Here is a 6,889-nt window from a genome sequence, read left to right on the forward strand (position 1 = left end):
TAAAAAGAAAAAACAAACTACCACAACCTAGACACATCATATTCAAACCACTGAAAACCAAAAATAGAAGGAAACTCTTGATGGCAGCCAGAGACAAAAGAAACTTTACACACAAAGGAACAAAGACAGAAAAACAGCAGATTTCTCATCAGAAACTATGCAATCTAGAAGGTAATGGAGTAGCATCCATAAAATGCTTAAAAAGAAAAGTTAGCCCAGAGTTCTAAACAGGGAAAATATTCTCCAAAAATGAAAACAAAATAAAGAATTTTTTCAGAAAAACAAAAAATAAGAGTAATCATTACCATCAGACATGCACTACAGGAAGTGTTAAAGGAAGTTCTTCGGTCAGGATGAAAGCAGACAGAAACTTGAATAAACATAAATAAATGAAAATCACTAGAAATGGCATGAGTGTAAATATATACTTCACATTTTTATTATTTTTAATTGCTCTAAAAGGTTATTTGAAGGTAGGCTGAATAATTTAAGGTGTATATTGAAAACCCTAAAGAGACCACTAAATCTTCTTAAGAGTTAATAAATAAAAATCTGTGGTAGGTACATTTCTAAGGTGGTCACTAATGATCTCCACTTTTGGTATTCACATCCTCATGTAATTGCTTCCCCTTGAATACAGAAGAAACATAGTGACTTGCTTCAAACTTATATAACTTGATAAAAGTGATGGCAATATTTTCACTATTTTGAAGAGGCCCACATTGCAAGGAACTGAGGGTGGCCATAAGCTAACAGCTAGGAACCAAATGCTGCCAACAACCAATGAGAGAACTTGGAAGTAGGTCTTTCTCCAGTTGAGCCTTCAGATAAGACCACACATGCTGAGCTGATACTTTGCAGCCTTGAGAGAGACCATGAAGTGGAGCCTTCAGTATAGCTGTGCCTGTATTCCCGGTTCATAGAAATTGTGAGATAATAAATGTGTGTCTTTTTAAGCCAGTAAATTTGGGGATAATTTGCTGTGAAGCAACAAACACACAGAATGGATGCTTTCTGGTGAGTGTTAGCATGTAATACAAAAATCTTCACACTTTGTGCCCCTTCCCATATGTCTAACCATAAGCCTCTAGCCCAGACCTTCTTGTCTCCAATCTTCCAGTCTTTCCTACCAGGCCCCAGATCAGATGGCCAGGCCCTTGCTTACAGCCCAGGAATTCATACAGATTCTCACTGTGAGTCACTTCTATAATAAGTGGATGATCAGGTGTGTTGTTTTCAACTCTGCTCTTTTCCCTTTCCAGTATCTTTCAGGGCCACTCTGGAACATGACTGTCATGCTGCCACCATATATATTGGCTTGCATCCATGATCAAGCCAATCCATCCAAAGAGAGCTCAGACTTTTCCTGCTCTTTCAACTGGTTGTATGAGACTGCCCATATGGCCATAGGTGCAAGCAGGGGGAAGGGAGCTAGTACAAATGATGCAGGTGATCTACCTGTTCATGTGGCTTGTTTGTGTTCTCTGGTCCTGCTTAATCTTCCTTCCCAGATGTGCTATTTCCATTTTATGATACTCTGCTGCAGGTGCTTCAATTTCTTGACTAGATGGGTTCAACAGAATTCTTTTCATAAAGTGAAGTTTCAGATTCACAGTCACTTGGTACTTCATGACCAAGCAATCTGTCTCTACCAGAGCCCCAAAACATGTTGGAGCTGTTTCTCAAAAGGCATTTTATTTCTTGATGTAGACATAAATTTATCATTCTACTATGATTTATAATTCTATTATGGGGCCTATGTTAAGCTTTTCATAAGCTTCACACTACATCTTTTCCCACTACTGATATCTCCAACACCATAGGGTCTTCCAAATCTTATGCCAAGCAGCAGGACTGCTTACACCACAGCCTGGTCCTATTGCAGATCTCTTTCCTGCACTGGGTCCCACTCAAAGTTGGCAACATTCTATGTCACCTAATAAATGGACCAGTTCAACATTCCTAGGTGAGAAATGTGCTTTTTTCTAGAATCAGAGATGTCCACCATGCATGTGCTTCAATTTCTGTGGTAAGGGAATCAGGATGCATGCATTTTTTTTTTTTTTTTTTTTTTACTTTGGAGAGGATATCCTGGCATATTCCTGACCACTGGACCCTAAAAACGTCACTGAAGTTTTCTTCATTGGAATCCTAAGATTTCACTAAAAATTCAAGCAGGTCTTTGAAACTTTGCAGTTTATCCCTCACACCCTCTGGAGCACATGTGCATTATCAAGGCTTTCAGAGTACTAGCCATCTATTGTTTGACTTACCTGATCAGCATTGTTAATGTAATGGATCACTGTGATGTTCTGTGGGATGACCAAGCAGGCCAGCTCTCTTTGGACTACACTATGATGAAAGGCAGGAGACTTAACATAGCCCTAAGGCAAAACTAAATGAACACTATCTTCCCTGAGTGAATGCAACTGTCTCTGACCTCTGATTGGGATAGAAAAGACTGCATTTGCCACATCAGTGGCTACACATCATGTTCCTGCTCTACCAATATTTATCCAGCACAGCAGCTGCAAACAGGGCTACTGGTTAAGTCTGCAGTAGTCTACGATCACTCTCCGGGATCCATCTAGTTTCTTCAGGGATAAGAGTGGTATATTTAACAGAGGTCTGATAGGAATCACCATCCTTGCATCCTTTAGATCTTTAATGGTGGTGCTAATCTCTGCCACTCTCCCTGCATCCCACAGAATGTGATCTTGTTTTTTTTTTTTTTTTTTTTATTTAATACCTTGGTTGGGAAAAGGGGGAAGTTTCAGACATTTCCACTTGTCCTTCCCCACTATGAGAACCCTTACCCCAAATGACAAGTATCCAATGTGGAAATTACTCCAACTACCAGGTATATACCAGGTATATTCCTGGGGACTATGGAAATGACCCCTGAGTAGCTTGTAGATCCAGTGGGCCCATTGTAAGCCAGACTGTAACCAGGATTCCATTTATCACCTGGTCCTGAGATGTCCCCACTCTAATCAGAGTGCCTTGAAGATGCTTTGGGGCTCCAGATATCCAAGTAAACTCAGAACCTGTGTCCAAGAATTCTGAGTATTCCCCTTTTCCCATGTATCCCAAGAAAGTTCCTCCATGTCTATGGATTCTTTATTATCTATAGTCTTACGTTTCAGACCCTTTGATCAAGCACCTCAAAATCCAATCTCTGGGGTATGCTCCTTTCTCATGACACTGCATGCTAGCTAATTCTTAGAGTTCTTTCTGTATATAATCTCTTTCCTGCCTTATGTGGCCTAGCACTTTTCCAGTTGGGTTACCCTAGGATTTAACCTTAGTTATGGCCTAGTAGCTAGGAGAGGAGATAAGGGCAGCTCCTGAGGAGGGCACCTGTTGCCTTGAAGGGGAAGGGCTTCTGCAACACCTTCCAGCACAGGGGAAGGGTGGACTACCTTGCAAATTCCTAGGGTTCAGGGGAATCTGCAGAGCCAACACCTTCAGGGAAATATATCCAGATAGTGCCATTACACATTCCAGGGCCTCAGATTTCCCCAACCTGTGCCTTGACTTTGTCATAGCAGACCTGCCTTAACAGATCATTTATTCACCTCTGGAGCTCTTCAACTTTAGCTCTTAGACCCTCTAACTGCCACTTAACAAGGTCCACTCTTCCACTGCAACAGATAAAGACCTTTCAATAAACTACCAGAGAGACACTCTGGTCCTCACATTTATTCTTTAACTACTTGTTAATGGACATACAGTTTTTTACTGTCCTCTCTGTAGAGTGTTAATACAACATAGCTGTAACCAGACAACTAAACTATGTTTGAAGGCATTACTTGCCCCATATCTTTCAAATGCTTGGATCATCACACCTGTGAAGATATTCCACTCCACTGTGAAGTTTTTCCAAGTGACCTCAGTTGAGATCTTTAAGAATAGGACCGCCACCGTGTGCCAGGGACTATCCATATTGCACATACCACTCAGAAAGTGTCTTGTTGCCATCCGGATGGTGAATATACCATCCCAGTGCCCCATCTTGCTGCCTACTTTATCAGACCACTCCGGACATCACTTGCATTCATTTGAGTCCTCTCAGAAACAGATGCCAAGGTGGAATTAGATGTGCAAGTATTTACTGGAGAAATGCCTGGAGGGAAAAGAGAGAGAGCCAGGGGAGCCTAGGAGAGCCATCCCAGCATGACGAAGGACTGATCTCTGCAGGGGAGGGAGGGAAGGAAAGATGGTTGGGTAGGAAAAGTCTTAGACTCTCTCTCTGCTGTGGTTCTAAGAAAGTTTCAGCGAAGCAAATGGGGAGTCTTTGAGGCTCATCTCACAGAAATGTATCTGCCTTAATATCCCTGCCATGCTTAATCAGTGGCTAGGAGCAACTAGTTGGGAAGCAGGGCCTCATACAAATGTAATAGTCAATGCACAATGCAGTACAGGTGGGCCATCAGTCAATTATGTCCCCCTATGTGGTAGGAAATCTGAGAAGCGTATTTACATGGCTGCCATAGATATATGGTCCCTGATTTAGGAACTTGTGATGCTACTCCAGTGGCATACCACTTCCCAGCCAAGCATTCTCCCTTTAATTAATGATGCACTAGTGTGTTTCCACCTCCACTCCCACAGGCCTGGCTCCCCAACTCAAGACTAGTCTCTCATCATTGTATTATAAGCCTACTCTCAAAGACTCCTAGGTTACCCAAAACTTTCCCCAAATTTTAACCTTTCTTCAGCTTATACTAGATGGGAAAATGTCTTGAATTTTAGTTATTTCCTTTGCTAAAAGATCCCATTCATTTTTCCTAATAGTTCCAAAGCTCACGTATAATCCTCCAGATGACTGGAATAAATGGCTGAATAATATTTTGAAGTACTGACATGTTTCTCCTCTATTCTGTACTCACCCAAATGCTTAATTTGAACCACTAAAATATCTTTCCTCCCCAGCATGCACAGCTAAGCATGAAACACTCACTGCAGACTCCAAAACAGAAGTTGCAAATACTAGACTATTGGGCAAAAATAAAATGCCTTTGGTCCAAGCAGAAGAAAGGAAGAGTCAGGTATACATTATTAAATGAAAATTTAAAGATTTAGAGGAAATATCTAGAACATTCATTTTAGTAAGAGTCTTCATTACTCCACAGTTCTAGAACAGTGAGACCAAGCTTGTATCCAGCATTAGACTCATTTCTAAAATCTAATAAATATTGACACACTTGATAAATTAAAACAGACTACTTCACTATGTCAAGTAGTATAACTCACATAAATATAAACTTACATTGAAGCAAACCTAACATCCTCATTCATGTTCATCACAACACTTTATGCAGCATAAACTGCAGTGTAAACAAGTAAATGTCTCATTTTACAATGATTTAAATTGTATTAAGCTAAAATTTGAAGCTTTACCCAAGAATTTAGCAGCCTGAAAATTTGCCCAGTGCATTCCAAAGAAGTTGCATGACCCTCGCTGCCAGGGGACCTTTGGACACTGCATGGCAAGCAGGGCCCATTCACTCAAGCAATGTATCCTTCAACGGGAAACAGATGGATTTGGTAAACAGTCACAAGACCACGTTACCACAAACCCTAGTCTGTTCTAGGCTCATGAAGTAGTTAACTTATAGCTAGAAGAAACAAAATTATGAATTATTTTACAATCCTTACATCTTGTACCATTTCATGAGAATTCTGTATTACTGCCACTGTGTAATGCCATTGTAAGAGAAATGAGGAGGCTCACCCTCTCAGTACCCTCAAAAATAATGGATGTCACTGTCATCATCCTGGATAAAAAAAGAGGACCTTCACCTCAAGGAAAGAAGCAAGGAGTGCACATGGAGCTTGATTAAGGGAAAACCTTTTGTCTCCTCCCTCCCACATTTTCAGTTCCAGCCTTTGATACAATTTAGGGAGAGAGACTGCATCAGCAAAAAGCAGAACTTATGTAGGTACTAGATGATTACTACTAATATTGAGTAGAATATAAAGGGACTTCACTGAAAAACACTTCTAAATTATTTTCAGAGTTCTGAATCTCTCATTTACTGATATAAAAATAATGTATCTTAATTAAGGGCCTGGAAAGGAGAATGTCTCCTCTGATCTTTAACCAGAAATTTCCCTAAAATACTCCACTTTACAATACAGACTCTGCATAAATTTACTAACTTTCCCTAGGATAAAAAGATGGCTTAAATAACTATTAAACACCCCAAATAACTGTTTGCTATGTAAATGGTAGGTCTTTATCATAATTGAGAAATTTAGAAAAAGTGAGGAAGCCAAAAATAATTTAAATGAATCCAAATTTAACTTAAAACAATTAAATCTATATGAAGGGATGAATAAAGCAGTGGAGGTGTAGGCGGTGCGACAGCCGCTGGAGGGCAGCGGAGGCGGGTTCGTGTTTCCCGGGCCGAACGGGGCTCTGGGGTGCGCGGGGCCGGGCCCGGGAGCGCGGCCCGTCCTGTCCTCGCCATGAGGCCGCAGCAGGCGCCAGTGTCCTGGAAGGTTTTCATTCAGTGAGACTACAGCAGTGGCACCCGCTGCCAGTTCCAGACCAAAGTTCCCCGCGGAGCTGGAGAATCGGATTGATAGGCAACAATTCGAAGAAACAGTTCGAGCTCTAAATAACCTTTATGCTGAAGCAGAGAAGCTCGGGGGCCAGTCCTATCTTGAAGGCTGCCTGTCTTGTCTAACAGCGTACACCATCTTCTTGTGCATGGAAACTCACTACCAGAAGGTTCTGAAGAAAGTCTCCAAATACATTCAAGAGCAGAATGAGAAGATCTATGCTCCCCAAGGCCTCCTCCTGACAGATCCCATGGAGAGAGGACTTCGAGTTATTGAAATTACTATTTATAAAGACAGAGGCATGAGTAGTGGAAGATAA

The 6,889-nt window shown here is 41.2% G+C and overlaps 1 pseudogene across 1 annotated transcript; it reads left to right on the top strand.

Annotated features, from left to right (window-relative positions):
• The first annotated feature begins 6,376 nt into the window (after positions 1-6,376).
• LOC309959129 (golgin subfamily A member 7-like) lies at positions 6,377-6,889 on the top strand (annotated as a pseudogene). The gene has a single exon. The product of its transcript is annotated as a golgin subfamily A member 7-like (transcript).

The sequence above is a fragment of the Leucopleurus acutus genome, assembly GCF_964270905.1.
Source record: "Leucopleurus acutus genome assembly, chromosome: 3".
Classification (NCBI taxonomy): Eukaryota; Metazoa; Chordata; class Mammalia; order Artiodactyla; family Delphinidae; genus Leucopleurus; species Leucopleurus acutus.